Source organism: Schistocerca serialis, chromosome 2 (genome assembly GCF_023864345.2).
Source record: "Schistocerca serialis cubense isolate TAMUIC-IGC-003099 chromosome 2, iqSchSeri2.2, whole genome shotgun sequence".
NCBI lineage: Eukaryota > Metazoa > Arthropoda > Insecta > Orthoptera > Acrididae > Schistocerca > Schistocerca serialis.
The window spans coordinates 30,587,135-30,608,344 of record NC_064639.1 but is presented as its reverse complement, the minus strand read 5'-3'; positions in this window follow the sequence as shown (position 1 = coordinate 30,608,344).

The window sequence follows — 21,210 nt, the reverse complement described above, 5'->3', positions numbered from 1 at the left end:
TGCCTCATTTATAGATTAGTTCATGTTACGCCAAGGATGGCATCGATGGCAGAACAATTTGCAATTGTTAGTTTTCCAGTTTGGATGTGGACCAGAAGTATCTTTAAAGTAGCTTCAAATTGCTGAGCTGTGGGTGTATAATTCTGACCCCCTCCCACAAAATACTTCCAAGTGGTCTTGACTAAGTTTCTGTGCCAATAAAAATGTAATTCCTTGTGCAAATCTACTTAAAATATTGTCATACACAACTAAGTATGAACACAAATTATCATGCATATAAACCCAATTCCTCCTGTGGAATGCACCAGTAATGTTCCCTCAACAAATTATTTTAATGTAAACAGCCAATATTTCGCTTCCTTTACTTATGTGCGTACATCACTGTACGTAGTTGGCGCCAGGGGTCTTTTCTATCTCCTGCAATATAGGTTCCTAACACTTAATATATGGAATAAATTGTTTGTCAATGTGACAAATTTCTCTGTTGCCTCACAGCCTGAAACTGCGACATTCCCAAATTTTTGTCACAGTATTCATTACCATTGGCTGCACTTGCACTAAATGTCTTTTCAGCAAGTTTAACCTTCATGGGTTCTTTGTGCCAATTAATACGGCTTCTTTTTAGTTCAGTCCCCAAATGCAATCCCTTTTGCCTCTGTAAGTTCCATAGTTCCACAAAATAACTCCGTTGTATTTAGCTAATTTTATGAAAATTGTCCCCTTTGTGGCAAGACAGTTTCTCACCAGTTGTGTTATGTGGCAAGCATCCAACGGAATATGTTCTTTTATATCTGTTTATAGATTTATGAACCTTGGTTTCACATCGTCTGCGCTAAGTTCATCCTCCAAATAACGAGCCATCGCCAAGTTAACAGCGGTACATCAAATCTTAGGAAGAGCACGTTAATATCTATGTGTTTCAGGAAATCAAAACAAGCCAGAACTAAATTGTTACTTTCACTACCACCCAAACCACATGAAAGAAAATACCCCACTGGAATTTTGCAGTAGTCTTTTAGTGCAACAACCACGCAGACCATCGGATTAGTCATCACACCTAACTTCAGCATCACAATCTGTATTTCCAACAAACCGATGACCATCAAATTCGGTGTGCTTCCTGATGGGCATTTAGTCCATCATGAGAGACACCACAACTTTATTTGTTCTTAGTTTTAATAGGCGTGATTGTAATTCTAATATATATATATATATATATATATATATATATATATATATATATATATATATAAAATTCCCGGCAATCAGTTGCAACAATTATGCATATAATAAATTGTTGAAAGTCGTTTGTCGTGGAAAAACTGGCGACTTCGAACATCATTATGTTTTCCGCAAACAAAGTTGTATTTCACAAATGTTATTAATTGTCTTCATAATGTTAACTACGTATAGTTAACGGAAGACGTAGAAACGATATTCCGAAACGAATACGTATAGCGTAAGTCAAACGTTCGAATTAGAATAGAGACCCCACGAACACAAATTTGCTGTGGCAGGTATGAAATATAAACTCCGTTACTCGCTCGTTACACTTGAAGAACAGACGTTGAATGGGCCGAAACGAGCCGCCGCATAACAGCGTAGTTGCCTGCGAACTTCGAAAGAAGGTAGATGCGGTCCCTAGCGCAACTTAATAACATCGTCGAAAATCAGTGCGGACTGGAGAGCTTTGGTACACACTGTTAAACAAACGGAAACATGAAGGTGAAGGCGGATCGCTCTCCAATTGTACCACCAACATGCATAAGCAATTCATTAATAGTTTATATATATATATATATATATATATATATAATTTTCCGAAGGTCGCCGGTTCGAATCTCGTGCCATGAAATTTTTTTTTATTATTAGTTTTTTTGTAATTCAAATATATATATTTTGAATTACTAATAACTATATATATATATATATATATATGTATATATATATATATACATATATTTGAATTACAAAAAACTAATAATAAAAAAATTGCATGGCGGGAGATTTGATCCGGTGACCTCCGGATTACAAACCCGAGCGCTTACCGCTGCACCACGACGCCGCAGAAAATTGTTAATCGTAGAGAGTATTTCACCGCAACGGTTTCTTTTAACTGTCGGTTTTCTCGACAACGGCTGAGAAGTGCATCTTGGTGCTTTGCCACATTACACCTCTGGCCATGAGCTTTTATTATGCGCAGTATGAATCGAATCTGAATTTCACAATTGGCGGCCACCCCTTGTGAGTGCAAAACTAATAAATCTAAAGTCATCTATCGAGAATACCGACCTGTGTGCACTACAAAGATAAGCGCGGGATATGGGTTTTAAGCTCAACCCATGCAAAAAGCAAGAGCTACTGGGTGGTCCTTCTAGGCTCACTAACCTGAATTACCTCGAATCCCTATCTTCTTTAATCCTAATTGGGTTAAATAGCAACTTCTCTCCTTCAACAAAGAGTCTAGGAGCAATAGCACATGACAATCTAAACTGGACTGAGCATGTAACTGCAGTGTGCAAGAAGACATCGATATATCTCCATAAAAAAGTATAGAATGCTGCTCCCTCTTGACCTGGAAAAGAAACTTGTAGAAAAACTTATACTTGCAGTCATTGATTACAGTGATGTTATCCTCTACGGCATTTCTCAGGAACGTTCACGGCGCTTGGAAATGGTCATGAATGCCTGTGTGCGTTATATCTGTAATGTTACACTCTTTGATCATATTATACCACCATCTGCAGAGCTATCCTGATTGCATACAGACAAGCGAGGAGATTCCCATACCCTCTGTCTTCTATACTGTTTTATCGACGTACACAATTTCTCATCTCTCTCCTCGACTTTAACGCTCTTCTCTGAACATCATAGCAGAAACACATTTCCTTCCCGCTCCATCGTTCACGTACTTTCTCTAAACCCTTTCAGTAGCAGTAACTCCACTCTGGAATAATCTCCCGCAGTATATTAGATAACTGAAGAACTTCTAGAGCTTTAGAAGTCAGTTAATGCCATAACTACTAAAGTAACAACAGTGATTGCGGTTGTCGCCGTACGCTCTCGTTACCGTTGCACTTCCTTCTTTGCAATCGGATCTTCCTCATTGCCCAGTATTCTTAGCTGGTGCATTCTACTTAAACTTTTTTTCCCCAGAACTCGTATCAGAAAACATCTATTTTTTACACCTAAAATTCTTTTTATACCTGACCTATCTTTATTGTTATTAGTGTCGTTATTCTTGTCACTATCATTACTACTATTATCACTATTAGTGGCAGTAGCAGTAGTAGTACAGGTACTGCCAGTATTAACTGTGTTAGCTTGTAGCCAGTGATAGTTTTAATATGATAAATAGTGTAAAATGGTTTGAGCGTCCGTAGTCACAATGTAACTGTTATTTCTTAAGGAACTATGATGTAAAAGGTACTGTCTGTGTGATATACTGTTCGATGTAATAGACAGACCAAAATAAATAAAATAAGTTAATTAAAGATTAGATTCCCATACATATTTACCAATTGCGGAGCAGTGCTGGGTTTGCAAGAGAGAAAATAGATACTGGAAGACCACAAAAATTATAGGAATCATTTTGTTTATGAGTGAAGAAGAGGCAACAGATTAATCCATGAACGGAGGATCATGATGATGATGATGATGATGATGATGAAGACATGTTGTAAGTGCTATGTAACTAGTCCAAATCGTTAGAATTTTCTGAGTATTTCAATATATTTATATTAAAATCTCCAAATACTGTCATTTGCTTTTGGCTATATGATATTACAATGACTCATATTATTGTACGAATATATGAAATCTACCAAATGGGTAGCTGTACACTGTGGTATTACAAAAGCAGCAGCAAATTCAAAGGAATATGCTGTCAGTTGTTGATCTAAGCAGAATTTACTTATATCAGTACTACTGAGCATGAATTTATTTTTTACATACTGTAAAACTTGCTCTTACTCCATACCTTACTCACAGAAATTGACAAATTGTAGTCTTCTGTGTTTAACATGGTGTGTGTGTATATTTACATGTTGCTCAATCAGACATTATACACCAACTTTCTTTTGACGTATTATATAGTGTAAATAGATAAGCAGTTAGTTAACTTTTGTTTTTTAGTCATCCAACATTATGGTGCATAATGGTAAGGCTATTCATACTATTTTCTTCTGTGTGTGACACTTGAGATATCTAATTCTCTTTCAAAGCAGTCTCTTCAAATGAGGTATTTAACCTAAAACACAACTTCTCATAACCGTAATCACTATTGTTTCCATTGTATGTCAATGGAAGTTCGTCGGTTCTGTATTTCTGTAAATATCATTTGTGCCATTTCTCTGGCACGTTGCATATCTGGCACTATCGATAGCGACTTGTATTTCTCTTTCCATCTGGTTCGGCCTGCACAGGCGCTGAGGCGGCTTCTGCCCTCTGAAGCGTTTTTCGCTGGGGCCGCGCGCGCTCGGCTCGGCAGTTGGATTCGCACAGAGCTGGTGGTATTTTGCGCTCGAGGTTCTCCGCCTATGAAAAGGGTGCTACGATATCGCTTGGGTTTCCGCACCCAGGAGTTGTAAGAACTGCAGGGCAGGCTTTCTGTGTGTTTGCTCTGTCCGGTCTGCGTGGCAGGGTTCGTTTCACCTTACTTCATGTGTTGTTTATATTTTCTGCGTGATTCCGTTTTGGCCGGAGTCTTCTGCTGGTGTGTACCCGGTCGTCGCCCCCGTTTTCCCGCCCGGGGGGGCCGCCGTATCTGTTGGTGGGAATTATTTTGCAGTGTGTGTTTTGCGTGGACCCGGTGTGCTCACGCGCCCTGATTCTGAGTTGAAATTACTGTGGTCAGGCTGACTCGGTTGCTGGAGTGTGTGTTGTTGGTTTTCTGGCTTGCTGAGGACTGCGCGCGCGCCTGTTCCGTTTCGTGATGTGGCAGCAGTCTGATATTTTTATGTGTGCTTGTTAAGTTGCTAGCAACTGCTTTTAGCCTTGTGCTTACTTATTTTTATTTAAATTGCTGGGCGTTGTCATTTGCCTGTTCTCTTACCTTTATTTATTTGTACTTTCAATTAAGCCTAAGACTACGTCCAAGGTGCTAGCAATTGATTTTAGCCTCGTGTGTACTTAATCCTACTTAAATTCTTGGGCATTGCCATTTGCTTGTTCTTTTACTCTTATTTATTTGTTGTGCCAGTTAGCCCTAAGATGATGTCAGACCTTGGTATCTGTCAACCTTATTTTGGCTACTAACGCTCAGGTGCAATATTGCCGGGCCTATCCCGGATTTTGACATTAATTGAGTTCCTTTTATACTGTTTTTTTAGTAGTCGGTTTGATAAGTGCACTTGCGTATGATATTTGTTATGTGCCCACCCCCATCTTCCTCCTTCGTGTAAACTGGTTTTGGTAAGATTGCTAGGGGGCCTGTGTTCTTTTATTACCTATGTAAGTGATGACTGGGTGTTGTGTGATGTCCTTAGGTTAGTTAGGTTTAAGTAGTTCTAAGTTCTAGGGGACTGATGACCATAGATGTTAAGTCCCATAGTGCTCAGAGTCATTTGAACCATTACCTATGTAAGTTCGCCAGCTGCCGCAGTCGTAACATATTTTGACCGGCAAGCGGCCCATGTTGGCTAGAGTTTGAATGTGGTCTGCGCTGTTGAAATCAGCAAACTTTCTGTAAGCAGGCAAATGTTGGGCTTTGCCGTACATATATTTATTATTTTAGCTGGTCATGTATGTGCTGTTGTGTTAAGGGTTTTAGGGCATTTTTAATTGAGATACCTTTTGGAAATTTTATCACTCTTTTAAAGAAGGTATAGGAAGGAGTAACTTCGACTGAAAATTTAATTGTAAATTATACATTTGTGCTTCACAGTATAAAATTTAACTGTATTAGTTGAAAGTATGTAGTTTAATGCACAATGATTATTTATTAATGTATCAAAGTGTAAAAAGTTTTGTTTGGCAGTGATTCAAACGACAGAAATAAGTTTCTCTGTTCACCTGTAGCATATGACATTTTTATTACCTCATATTGTAAGCAGCTTGATTTGTTTGTGTCACTGTCACTTGTGAGCCACAGTGTAATTTATTGCAATTAATTAGTTATTTTGGGGAAATAATCCTTGAACTGTATGCCCCCTTTTCATTAGCCGAATCCCATCCAAATCGTCCGCTCATCATTTTCATGCCATCATAATCGAACCACAACGTCCATTTATCAAATACCCTTGCTGTGCCACTCACAAAGCGAAAAAATTCAGAATCTTCTTCGATGTCGCTCCGCTTGGGCAACAAAATGGTTCAAATGGCTCTGAGCACTATGGGACTCAACTGCTGTAGTCATAAGTCCCCTAGACTTAGAACTACTTAAACCTAACTAACCTAAGGACATCACAAACATCCATGCCCGAGGCAGGATTCGAACCTGCGACCGTAGCGGTCGCTCGGTTCCAGACTGTAGTGCCTAGAACCCCTTGGCCACCCCGGCCGGCGTCTGACTCCAGCTCGGGTTTGAAATGGGCCCGATATCTCGCCGACCGATTTCGCTTTGACGCCGTTTCGATCAAAGGCTGTTTAATCAGATTTCTGGGTGCGCCGTCCACACCAAATTTCTTACAGAATATTAGATAACGACTCACAGTCAACTGAGTAATGCGCTTCTTCAAAATCAACGAATACCACCACATTGTCGTCGCTGTCAATCGTCTTGTATCTGACGATTTTCTTCAAGTCTGTTTATCAACATGATCTCTAATTCTGTTCTGCAGTGGTTTGGAGAGAAACGTGTACGGAAGAGAAATGCCTACATAATTATTAACGACTTTTTTGTCTCCTTTTGTGTGGAGTGGGTGTGTTAAAGCCGACCACCACACAAGGATTTGCTACCAGTTCTCTGTATGAGAGTTTACCTGGTACGTTCAGAGTATTAATAATGTGTAAAGAAGCAAACTAATAAGTTAATGTTAAAGTATGTTCACATTTGATTCTGTCCACTACAAATGGTTCTTTGAAAGCCTGCGACTCTGAAAACGATGGGATTGTTTATAAATAACTTTCCTGTTACCAGTCACGATTTTCTTTCATTCATATTTTAAACGACGCCTTTCGGAAAATGATTCCCATTTTCAAGTGTGGTTTCTCCTTTTGCCGTCCCATTTTTATGCAATGTTTTCGGTGTGTGAGGATCTGCTTTGTTTTTCTGAATTTAGCGCAATATATAAAAGACACACTACTTTTGGTTTGTTCTCGATTTTAGTTAGCGGCGGAATTTGTAAGAACTCGTACCTACTATTTTCTTATGGTTCAGTTGCGCAGACTATCATACAAGTTACACATCACACATAACTTTCACTGCACAGTAAACTTCGAGAGTAACTTACATAAAAAAAGAGTTACAAATATGTTTTTAGGTGTAGTTGGCAGAAATAATGCCACAGGTCTCCTACAGAGTATGATATGCTTTTGTACAGAAGGTACTTATTTGAACAATATGGATTATAATTTGCCTTTATCGATTTTACAACAGCGCTGATGTCTGTGTTACTTTTTGAGGTATATTGTCGAAGCATCTGTTTGTTTATATATGTTATTCTCGATGTACGCTGTGCACTGAAAGTTGTGTCTGATGTTATGTGTAAGACTCTGCACAAATGGACTATGAGAAATTGTCAGCACAAGTTCTTCCAAATTTCGCCACTAACTAATATAAAAATCGATAACCAACTAAAAATTGCACTTTTTTATATATTGCAGTAAAGTCAACAAAACAGAGCAGAACCTGAGGCATCGAAAAGATTACTTAAAAATGGCACATTACAAAGAGAATACACACTTGAAAATTGGAATCATTTCCCAAAATGCGTCGTGTAAAATTATGAATAAAAGAAAATAGTGTCTGATGTCGGAAAAGTTATTTATAAACACACCCAAAAGATCAGATTTCTTTTGTGATCGAAGAAACCTAAGATTCTGTGTAAATGAAAAATGTAAGATAGATTATTGGTAGACAAGGAAACAGTAAAAATCAGGATGAATCTTAATAAAGTGCAGGAGAGTGTTTACGCAACAACATAGAAGAATTTTCTCTCTCCAATGTCCGTCCAGCCCGGCATTGCTCAAACATACGGAAGTATCAACACAAGCTAACCACATGTAGACATGGTTAGGCAGTCCCCACGAGTGCGACATCAGCGCTTCCGTGTGTGACTGTGAGCGTGCCCAGCAGAAAAGTGTGAGACAGCTATAGACCCATCTGCCCCATTACCCTCGTAACATTATGTAAGAAGCACGAGGTAGGAGGTAAGAAAACTTATCAGGCGTTTGACGAAGCACTTATGCCATTGAAACAAACTGTTTAAACCAAAACAGCAAAGCTGAAAACCTCAGACTGGTAATTAGCAACACTGATTCGGTCATTACAAATGGTGACCTACAACAAAGCTGCTCTTCGATGCTATAAATACTCCGCCCCACTCAGTAGGATTGATGGCCTTCATGTCATTCATACTCAGTTCTCTGAGTATTATATTGCAACATCTTGTGTGAGATTGTTCCAGTACTGGTGATACTCTTGCTGCCTGATGTGATGACCAGTGATTTGTAACCGTGGAATACAACAAACCAGCATCCGGTAGTGAAGCAGGCGTTGCAGTTTAGCCCACAAGTCCACCAATATCATTCCAGTTCAGGACAATAACTGAACTAAACTTCAGCATCTTTGGGTCTGACTGCCTAATGAAACAGAGTGTCAGAATCACGTTCAACACGCAACACGACATCACAGCATCTGAGATTGTGGTCCATCTGACGGGACAACGCCGGCAGGGACCTGAGAGGGAGAAATATGTCTCAGAATGTGAGCCAAACACACACACACACACACACACACACACACACACACACACTGTGGTCGCGGTCTCATTAGCTGCACGCCAGGTGACGGGCAGCGCCTTACAAACCAGTGGGCAGGCCACCTGCCACACTCTATGTGAACGGCCTGTGCTAGGAGCTGATGCAGCGGTCTTGAGAGCCCTGAGTCTGACTGTGAATTCAGCAGATTTCACTCCGGCTTATGAAGCCACCAACCGCCAAGGAAGATCAAGTCCTAAGATCTATTCTGAGCAATAAAAGAAATAATGTTTAATCTTGTTTAGTTCTCTCTGAAGTGTTCACATAGGTTCTTCGTCCTCCGTCCTGACAAAATAATAGGAGTTTCGAGCCACGAGTGGGTGACGCCAACACTGGGCAGAGAATTAGCGTTTTTTAGCTCTCTTGTGCACATCTCAATTAGTGTGATTCACTTGTGGAGGGATGTAGACAGACAAATAACCAGCATCATTTCTCTCTTTAATAGCAAGGGAGTGTTTCGCAAGACATTAGACGGTACTTTGGCGGATCACTCTCTTTGGTAGAAATGGGACGTCTGGTTAGCAAAATATTAAATGAAATTTTTGTGGATAACCTCGGCTACCCTTCGTGTAGACGGATGTGGCCTGTGCTTTCTTCTGGCTACTGCTTATAATATTATATTCAAGACATATACGGTACAGTACAGTTAAGAAAATGGCTAACTGAGTCACAAATTCGGTATAGAATCTCATATGGACATCATCTGGGTTTTAACTGTGTCCAATTTTAGCGATATTAGCTGTTTCTCAATAGTAGACCCGCTAGTATCAATATCACTGCCTTTGGGAGTGGCTCCAGAATTATACTTGGGCTTTATTCCTGGATTTTCGTTTGTAAAGGAACACTTGAAAAACGCAAAATTTCTGCCCTTGCTCTGCTACCATAATTTCAGTTCCTGTCCTCCTCAGGAGTGTCTGGACACTAAATCTGGCACCACCAACAGCCCTTACATACGAGCTGGCCGCCGCCTCCTGGACGCCCCAGGAATTACGCAGCAGCGCCGGTCCGCCGCTCTCACGCAGTTCCAACGTGGTTCACGCCTCGGCCTTAACTCTCGGAGGGCGCGCAGCGATACTTTACGAGCAGAATGGCGGCGTGCGGCGAGGCTTTATTCATAACCTGGTCGCCAACTTTTGCCGCTCATCTTCTGGGCCCCAGCAGGCGGATAAGGAGGTCAATACGGCGGCCCTCTGCGTGTCTGATTCTCTCCTAAGTCACGAACCAGCTTTCCAGTTTCGCTATAAAACACACTGACCTCATGAGTTCATTAAAATCTAAAACTTTAGCTTGTCACTTATAATTATGAGTTGCGGACAATACGCATTTATTTGCACTGTTTGACTGAAAACCTCGTGCATCAACCACTTCCAAGCCCATTGACAACTAGTCAAAAGAAATATTTGTCATGAATTTCATTATAATTACGTTAATATTCTTGAGTTGTTATTGTTCCTATCCACAATTCAAAATCGAATTTTATATTTCTGGAATGTGTGCTTTTATCGCGTCTGTCTATTTCGGGGTCTTGTAACATATTTCATAAGCTTACAAACATAAATGCGCCGGCCGCGGTGGTCTAGCGGTTCTAGGCGCGCAGTCCGGAACCGCGCGACTGCTACGGTCGCAGGTTCGAATCCTGCCTCGGGCATGGATGTGTGTGATGTCCTTAGGTTAGTTAGGTTTAAGTAGTTCTAAGTTCTAGGGGACTGATGACCACAGTCGTTAAGTCCCATAGTGCTCAGAGCCATTTTTTGAAACATAAATGCATTCAATTGGAAGTGTGAAACAAAATAGAACCCCGCGTCAAAAAGTACACTACTGGCCATTAAAATTGTTACACCACGAAGATGACGTGCTACAGACGCGAAATTTAACCGACAGGAAGAAGATGCTGCGATATGTAAATGATTAGCTTTTCAGAACATTCACACAAGGTGCGCCTGTGGCGACACCTACAACGTGCTGACATAAGGAAAGTTTCCAACCGATTTCTCATACACAAACAGCAGTTGACCGGCGTTGCCTGGTGAAACGTTGTCGTGATACCTCGTGTAAGAAGGAGAAACCCACCCAGGGGGTCCACAACTCTTTTGTGGATACATGCGTAGCGAGCACGGGACCCCGAGCTAATGTGGCCCTCCTTCCTTTCCGGGCTGCATACCTTCCTTTTCCGCATCCTTCCCTATCCCCCATCTTGGCCCCCCCTCCCCTAACCTCTGGCTCTTTCCTTCCCTTTCTCCCCCTCTGGCAGTATGGTTTGTGCCTACGTTCGGAGACGGACGCTCGTAAGTTTAACGCATTCTTCGCCTTCTCTGCTTGTATGTCTTCATCCTTCCTTTGTCCTTCTCTTTTCCTTACCTCTTCTCTTTACCATTTTCTCTGCTGTGGCGTTTGAGACCTCTCTTCTTTCCTTTCCCTTTCATTGTTTTCCTCTTTCTCTTTCTTCCTCCCTGTGCATATCTGAAGGCTGACCCACGCATTTTCGTGCGTAGCCGGTGACGGGGTAACGCGTAATTCCCCGCCCCGGGTAGACAGGTAGGACACGTACATACCCCCTGGTAACGCCAAGGCCCAGGGAGGGGTGATTACCCGAGCTGATACCTTCCGAAAGTGCCGATTGTTCCCTCCGTCTGTTTGTCGGGAGGTGTGACCTGAGGTGTGAACAATCACCTAAGGCGGGAGTGCCCTCAGAGAGGGCCCCCACAAGGGAGGAGCGCGCCATCGGAGACACCGGTAATCATGGGGGATTCTTCTGCAATGGTTTCCTCACCTTCCAGTACGTCTGCTCACAAGCGTAAGTTCACTGAGTCTCAGCCACAGACAGTTCTTCATCGTTGCCACAGTTCCTTGTTGTTTCTCGGTCTGATGATGGTCACGACTTCTCCACGATCAACCCTTTCATTATTCAGGAATGTTTCGACGCAATTGCAGGTCCTGTAAAGTCTTGTTCCAGATTACAGAATGGAACCTTGTTGTTAGAAACAGTCAGTGCCCTCCAGGCACAAAAATTGCTGCGTACTTCACTTCTCCACACCTTCCCTGTCCGGGTGGAACCGCACTGTACTTTAAATTCCTCGCATGGAGTCGTTCATACACTCTCCCTCGATGGATCGTCTGACGACGAAATTCAGTACTACCTGTCTGACCAGGGCATAACGGCTGTTCATAGTTATGAGAAGGGTTGACATGAACATCATTCCAACCCACACTGTCTTCTTGACATTTGACGAAGTTCAACTTCCATCCAAATTCAAATCAGGCTATGAGATAATTTCCGTTCGCCCTTATGTCCCAAACCCGACGCGTTTCTATTGTGCCAGCGGTTCAATCACACCAGCCAGTCCTGTTCCAATCAGGCCAAATGTGTTACGTGTGGCAAGGAGGCCCATGAGGGTGCCTGTCCACCTCCATCCCCTCGCTGCATCAACTGTATGGGTGACCACGCTGCTTCCTCTCGAGATTGCCCCATTTTTAAAGGCGAAAAGCTCATCCTGGAAATCAGAGTGAAGGAAAAGGTGTCGACCTTTGCTGCTCGAAAATTATTCGCCAGTCAGCAGCCCACCGTGACTCAGACAGGAAAATACAGCACTGTCCTTGCTTCTCCTCGGCCAACAAAGGAGACGGCAACACAGACTTGCGACCTCACCTTTAGTGCCACGGTCGTCAGATCGGCCAGCGCAAAGATCGCCCGTTCAACCTCACCACTTTCGCCTGCCCACTCTACGGCTCACCCTTCATTGGGTTCTGCTAAATCTCGAGCCCAAAAGTCAGACACCAAGACTTCGAAAAAAGAGCATACTCATGAAGATTTTTTACGTACCCCAACTTCACAACCATCGGTTCCTCCTTCATCTAAAAATCATATTTTCCAGAAGGCTAATAAGAATCCCAGTTCATCTCCTTTTCCGCCAAGGCGTGTCCCATCTACAGCACCACCTGGCGAAAATCGCCCTCGGCCGTCTTCTGTGTCGCCGGGGCACACTGCTGGCGGCCGATCAACCGCCCGATCGCTGGTGGCAGGAGCTGCTCCTGAACAACCTACGGATCAGGATCTTCGGCCTTCGGCTGAATGCCATTCCATGCTGTCGGTCGCAAGCTCTGAGCAGTCGTTGACAGCAACATTGGTCACATTCCTCCATTTTCTGTTCACCCTATGTCCATTATCCACTGGAATATCGGCGGCATTCGAGCCAATCAGGATGAATTGTCGGACCTCTTACGATCCTACTCGCCGGTCATTTTCTGTCTTCAGGAAACAAAGCTGCATCCCCATGACCGCTTTGTTCTCCGCCATTTTCAGTCTGTCCGATTTGATCTCCCCTCTGTTGAAGGCACTCCAGCCCATGGAGGACTCATGATTCTTCTCCATGATACTCTCCATTATCACCCAATCCACTTAAACACTTCCTTCCAAGCTGTCGCTGACCGTCTTTCCCTTTCTGGATATACCTTTTCTCTTTGTACTGTATACATTCCATCGTCCACACCAATGGCACGAGCTGATCTCCTTCATCTTCTTGGTCAGCTTCCACCTCGCTATTTTCTGGTTTGGGACTTCAATGCCCACCACCCGCTTTGGGGATCTCCAAATCGTTGTCCACGTGGCTCACTATTGCTAGACGTCTTCCACCAAGCAGATCTAGTTTGCCTCAACACTGGAGTCCCTACATTTTTGTCTGCCTCCACGACAAATTTCTCTCATTTGGACCTTCCGGTCGGTACTGTTCCGCTAGCACGGCGCTTCGAATGGTTCGCCTTGATGATACACACTCGAGTGACCACTTTCCATGTGTCCTTAGACTGCAGCCTCAACTGCCATATATGCGCCCGCGACGCTGTAAGTTTGCCCAAGCCGATTGGACACTTTTTCCGTCTCTAGCGACATTCGATGACCGTCACTTTCCTAGCGTCGACGATAAGGTCACACATATTTCCGACGTTATTCTTACAGCTGCGGAACGTTCAATACCACGCACCTCCGAATTGCCCCGGCGCCCCCAGTTCCTTGGTGGAACGAGGCATGCCGTGACGCAATAAGTAAGCGGCGACGTGCTCTTCGCGTTTTCCGCCACCATCCTACTTTGCCAACTGTATACGCTATAAGCAGTTCCGTGCGCGATGCCGTCGCGTCATCCGCGATAGCAAGAAGGCAAGCTCGAAATTCTTTATTAACTCATTTAACACCTTCACTCCCTCCTCGGAAGTTTGGAGTCGGATTCGACGGTTATCAGGCGCGCCTAGTTTCTCCCCGGTCCCTGGGCTCACTGTCGCGCGTGATACGTTAGTTGATCCCGTCGCAATTTCTAACTCCTTGGGTAAACACTTTGCTGAGATTTCGAGCTCTTCAAATTACCCGCGAGCGTTTCTCCCGAAGAAACGTGCAGCGGAAGTGCAACCTCTTGCTTTCTTCTCTCAAAATCGCGTAAGCTATAATACTGTTTTCTCCATGCGGGAACTCCAACATGCACTCTATTCTTCTCGCTCCTCTGCCCCAGGACCGGATGGTATCCACATCCAAATGTTGCTGCATTTATCAACCCATAGTCTGCGTTACCTCCTTCGCATATATAATCGAATTTGGACCGACAGTACTTTTCCCAGACGATGGTAGGAAGCTATCATCGTTCCTGTTCCGAAACCTGGAAAGGACAAACATCTCCCCTCTAGCTATCGCCCCATTTCTCTCACGAGTATTGTATGTAAGGTTTTGGAGCGTATGGTGAATTGCCGTTTAGCTTGGTGGCTGGAGTCCCGCAGTCTTTCAACACCTGCCTAATGCGGTTTCCGAAAGCATCGTTCTGCAGTTGACCATCTTGTTGCTCTCTCCACTTATATCATGAACAATTTTCTCCGGAAAAGCCTAACAGTAGCAAAATTTTTTGATCTGGAGAGAGCATACGATACCTGTTGGAGGACAGGCATCCTCCGCACACTGTTTGTAGTGATGTAACAAGACTGTTACGCCACTTGAGGTAGCCGAAAGAAAGGCACGCGTACACACACGCCGACTGGCGTCAATTCTGGAAGAGGATAACTATTGAATGGTAGCAAGAAAAGTACGTAGCTGCTTTATACTTAACTTTTATTATGAGATGAATACAGCGTTCTTCTTGAGACATTTATACTATAACTCTCAAAGTAGGTAAGGCTAATGGCGCCTTGCTAGGTCGTAGCCATGGACTTAGCAGAAGGCTATTCTAACTGTCTCTCGGCAAATGAGAGGAAGGCTTCGTCCGTATGGTCGCTAGCAATGTCCTCGTACAACTGGGACGAGTGCTTGTTCGTATCACGAGACCTGCCTTGTGGTGGCGCTAGGTCTGCGATCACACAGTGGCGACACGCGGGTCCGACATGTACTAAATGAACAGCGGCCGATTTAATCTACCACCTAGCAAGTGTGGTGTCTGGCGGTGACACCACATTCCTCCCCCGCAAATCGGCGAACGGTCGTGAGATAAGGCTTCCGCCCGCCGTGGGGAGGACCCCATGTTGACGTATGCGATGAGGTGGGGAGCCTAACAACAGGCGAGGCTGTGCCACCCGCACCCGGCCATTCGGTCCGAGGGGAGCTAGGAAACGCCTGAAAACCTAGTCCAGGGTGCACGTCAACATGCGGTGTATGCGCCCGTAAAGAGACAGGAGGGGCCGAAGGGTCTACCTCCATTGCGTCGGGGTACCCGACGCGCGAAGACGCCATGTGGTCCGGAGCGGGCAAGAGTTCCAAGGTGGAGGACAGCTGGTCACGGGAAGCGATCGGCGGCGCGTGACCCAGGGAGGCGCGTGGCGGCTGCAGCGAAGCGTCGAATGCGGGCGGCGCCGGCGGGAGAACAGGCGGCGGCGGCGGCGGCGGCTGCTGCGGCGGCGCGTCGCCATGGGGCAAAATGGAAGGCATCGTCGGTAACACCTGGGGATGAGGCGAGCCAGTAGATGGGTCCCCAGGGCGCTGACCGGACGGCACCGTCGCTGAAAGCAGACGGGGAGCGGCAGAACCCGTGCGACGACAGAGGCGCAGCTGATTGAGATGCCGACGCACCTCACCAGAGGCCCCCAAAACCAAATACATCGCGCGGCCGAGGTAGCGAAGAATGCGCCCTGCGAGCCAACGCCGTGAACCTCGATAGTTGCGATAAAATACAACGTCGCCAGGAGCAAAAGCAGGAGTCTGCCGCTGCACAGGAACCTGATGCGGTGGATGCAGCAAAGACATCAAGGTGCGATGAGTACGACCATGGAGCAACTCAGCCGGCGAGCGACCATCTCGGGGCTGAGAGCGATACGAAGACTAAAAGAGCAACAATGCGTCCTCCCGAGAATGCGACTTTCAATTTCAACATCTGTGACTTGAAAGTCCGGACCAATCGTTCAGCGGCACCGTTTGACTGAGGCGAAAACGGCGCGGATGTCAGATGTTGAATACCATTGGCCTGGCAGAATGACTGAAATTCTGCGGACATGAATTGTGGGCCATTGTCGGAAACAATAGTCTGCGGAAGACCTTCAATGCAAAAGATAGCAGACAACGCTTGGATGGTGGCGGAGGATGTCGTGGAAGACATCCGGACAACAAAAGGAAAATTACTGAAGGCATCTACCAGAACCAACCATCGAGCATTCCAGAATGGACCAGCAAAATCTATGTGCAAGCGTTGCCAAGGGGAAGTGGCTTTTGGCCATGCAAAGAATTTCCGCGGCGGTGCGGATTGTTGTTCGGCACACGCCATGCAAGAAGAACACATATTCGTAATCGCAGCATCGATTCCGAACCAAGTACAGTGCTGACGAGCAAGTTGTTTCGTTCGCACTATACCCCAATGTCCTTGGTGAAGGAGCCGTAAAACAGAGGACTGTAACGAACGTGGGATCACGACTCTGGACTGATCATTATCAGAACGCAACAACAAAACACCACGTCGAACAAAAAGTCCCTCCTTGTGAGCAAAAAATCGGCGAACCAACGGATCCTCGATCCGAGACTTTGACAAAGGCCATTGCGTAGCAACAAAACGCAAAACGGTAGCAAGGACAGGGTCAGCAGCTGTGGCTGTAGCTACACGACGAAAATCAATCGGAAACGATTCGACCACTTCATCGGTTTCCGAATCAATGAACATGCAAGCAAGTTCGGAAGAATCGAATGCTTTATCCTCAGCAACAGGCAAACGGGACAACGCATCGGCGTTTCCGTGCTTAGCAGAGGACCGATACAAGATATCGTAGCGGTACTGCGAGAGGAAAATAGACCAGCGAATGAATTTCTGCGCTGTACGCGGAGGCACAGGCTTGTTCGGATGAAAAAGCGATGTCAAAGGTTTGTGGTCTGTGATGATGGTGAAGTGACGACCATACAAGAAATCATGGAACTTAGTAACACCAAACACGAGAGCCAAAGCTTCTTTCTCTATCTGTGAATAATTTCTTTGCGCAGACGAGAGCAATTTGGACGCAAAGGCAATAGGGCGATCATGCGAGCCAACTTTTTGCGCAAGGACAGCACCGATCCCGAAATCCGATGCATCTACCATCAACAAAAGGGGTTTCCGGGGATCGAAAGGCGTGAGGCAAGTATTAGAAAGCAACGCCGATATCAACTGGCGAAAGGCGTGTTCGCATTCCGTCGTCCAGAGAAACGGAACACCTGTACGGCGTAAGCGAGGAAGCGGAGCTGAAATGGAAGAGGCATTGCGCACATTCACTTACACCTTGTGATTCTATATAGTTCAATGTTCGTGCGACCTCATCACGCAATGCGTGGGGAACATTGCGCGCTCTGAAAAATTTCGGTTGCGCGTTTACTTTCAGTTCCAAATGTGATTCATAGTTTTTAGCGCAACCTAAGCCCGGTGCAAAAATGTCTGCAAATTCGTCACACAGACGAGGAACACTGTCTGAAGGCACAGTTTGATTCACTGATTGGACCTGATTTACAATAGACATGTTAAACAACTGAAATAAATCTAAACCTAACAAGTTCACTGCAGAAGAAGAACGAAGAACGTAAAATGACACAAGTTTTGTTTGTCCCTTGTATGTTGCAAGAAGGCTGCACTGTCCTAACACAGGAATTTTCTGTCCTGAATAACTATGTAACTTAACATTTGCGGCACGCAATGGAGGTGCGCCCAGTTGTTTGTACGTGTCGTGATTGAGCAATGAAACTGCAGCTCTGGTATCGAGCTGGAATGGTGTCACTTCGCCTTCAAAGTCTAAGTCCACAAAAAGTTTATTGTCCTGCTGACGACAAGAGCGACTGTCTCGTGCAATTTGAACAGACACCTGTACAGAATCACTTGCGAATTGACGTGATTTCCGGCGACGTCGACGCACGGTTTTTGCGGGACGAACACAGTCACTGTTAGAGAAAGTGTCACTGGACGGGGTGGAAGTAACGACATGAATGTCCATGGGCGAAGGTCCACGATCCTGAGTGTCCTTGGTTCGATTCCGGCGCGAAGCAAAGGGCCTGGAATGATTGTGATTGTCTGATCGGAGCTGTTTCTGGCAAACACTTTGAAGATGTCCTTTCCTATTACAGAAAAATCAAATAGCTTGGCGTGACGGGCAATGTTCACGCGAATGTCTAGTAGCACACCGCGGGCATGATTTCACTGCAGTTGTTGGCTGGCGCGGCACACGTGGCTCAGAGCGCGGCGGCAGCTGCGTTTGTTTGTGCGATGGCAGTTGACCGGGCCGCGCAGCTCGCCCGGCGGGCCGGTTAATGTTACACACCGCTGGCGAAGTTTCAAAAGATTCCTAAGTACACTCAAGTGTGTCTTGTCTATCCAATATGTCTATCACTTGTTGAAGGGAGGGATTAACTAGTTTCAAAATTTGCTCCCGTATGTGAACATCACAAACGTTCTGTGCAATTTCATCACGCACCATTGTATCTGAATAAGAAAGACCACAGTCACAGTCAAAGGCACAGTCCCTAGTAAGTCCTTGCAATGTAGCTACCCACTCCCTATTAGTTTGACCGGCTGTACGTATTGTACGAAAAAACGTATACCGTTTTGCAACTACATTAACTGTGTCTTTGAAATAGGCATCTCAAGCAGACAAAATTTCCTCGTAGGACAGAGTTGCTACGTCGCGACGGGAAACAATTTCACTATCACACGGTAGGTGGACACACCGACACAAGAAAGCAAAAACGGCTGCCGCTCATTACCTTGAATTCTGTAGGCGGCGAGGTGGAAGGCGAATTGACGGGACCACTCTTGCCAGGACTCGTAGGTTGCATCAAAGGGTCGGAATTGAGGTGCAACAGCATGTTGTGGCTGCGGTACCGATGAAGCGGCGGCGGCCGCATCGGTGTGCAGCGCACGTTGACCCTGGACGAGCTGTCCAAGAGCATCCAATAACGCTTGCGTCTGCTGATTCTGCAAGCGATAAAATTCGGACAGTACATCTGGAGATTGTGGCGAAGCCATGACACAAATAAATGTAAGCAAAGTAAAACACAAGATCCTTTGTAGACTCGTCGCCAATCTGTAGTGACGTAACAAGACTGTTACGCCACTTGAGGTAGCCGAAAGAAAGGCACGCGTACACACACGCCGACTGGCGTCAATTCTGGAACAGGATAACTATTGACTGGTAGCAAGAAAAGTACGTAGCTGCTTTATACTTAACTTTTATTATGAGATGAATGCAGCGTTCTTCTTGAGACATTTATACTATAACTCTCAAAGTAGGTAAGGCTAATGGCGCCTTGTTAGGTCGTAGCCATGGACTTAGCAGAAGGCTATTCTAACTGTCTCTCGGCAAATGAGAGGAAGGCTTCGTCCGTATGGTCGCTAGCAATGTCCTCGTACAATTGGGACGAGTGCTTGTTCGTATCACGAGACCTGCCTTGTGGTGCCACTTGGTCTGCGATCACACAGTGGCGACACGCGGGTCTGACATGTACTAAATGGACCGCGGCCGATTTAATCTACCACCTAGCAAGTGTGGTGTCTGGCGGTGACACCACACTGTTCTCTTGGGGCTTTCGAGGTCGGCTGCCACTATTTCTTCGCGAATTAATGGCAGAGCGCACATTTAGAATGCGGGTGAACACTACTCTCTCCTGTACTTTATCCCAAGAAAACGGGGTACCCAAGGGCTCCGTGCTAAGTGTTGTACTGTTTGCTATTGCCATAAATCCAATTATGGATTCTTCCTGATGTCTCGGGCTCCTTCTTTGTGGACGATTTTGCGATCTACTACAGCTCTCAACGGACCAGCCTTCGTGAACGACGTCTTCAAGGATGTCTCGATCGCCTCTACTCTTGGAGCACCGAAACCGGCTTCCGTTTTTCTCCCAGTAAGACCGTTTGTGTTAATTTTTGGTGACGTAAGGAGTTTCTTTCACTCTCCTTACATCTAGGACCTGTCAACCTTCTGTTTGCAGACGTCGCTAAATTCTTGGGTCTTATTTTTGACAGAAAACTGTGCTGGTCCTCCCACGTTTCCTATCTTTCGGCTCGCTGTCTGCGATCGCTCAACACTCCCCGTGTCCTGAATGGTACCTCCTGGGGAGCGGACCAAGTGGTCCTTCTCCGCCTCTATCGGGCCTTAGTGCGCTCGAAATTGGACTATGGAACATAGTTTACCCCTCTGCTCGGCCGTCTATTCTTCGTCGTCTCGACTCTATCCACCACCGTGGATTACGTTTAGTGTCTGGAGCTTCTTACACCAGCCCTGTGGAAAGCCTTTATGCTGAGACTGCTGAACCTCCGCTGTCCAATCGGCGAGCAGTCCTTCTGAGTCGTTATGCTAGCCATCTGTCTTCCATGCCTGCTAATCCAGCCCATGACATTTTTTTCGACGCCTCCTTTGATGTAGGGTATGCAGGCCACCCCTCCTCCCTACTACCACCGGGAGTCCGCTTCCGTCAACTGCTCCATTCTCTTTCCTTCCGCTTTCCTAAAACCTTCTTGACAACTTGGGGTGCAGCACCGCCTTGGCTCCGTCCCCGGATCAGCCTGCTCCGTGACCTTTGTCAATTTCCCAAGGATGGTGCCCCTTCACTTGTTTATTGTCGGGCATTTGCTGCTCTACGTGCACAAATGAAGGAAGCCACATTTATTTACACTGATGGCTCGAAAACATCGTTAGGTGTAGGGAGTGCCTATATTGCTGGCGACACCCCAAATCAATTTCGGCTTCCCGAGCAGTGTTCGGTTTATACTGCGGAGCTTTACTCTGTTCTCCAGGCTGTCCACTACATCCGCCGCCGCCATCTGCTCAGATTCTCTCAACTCTCTCCTCAGTCTCCAAACTCTTTACCCTATGCACCCCCTGGTCCAC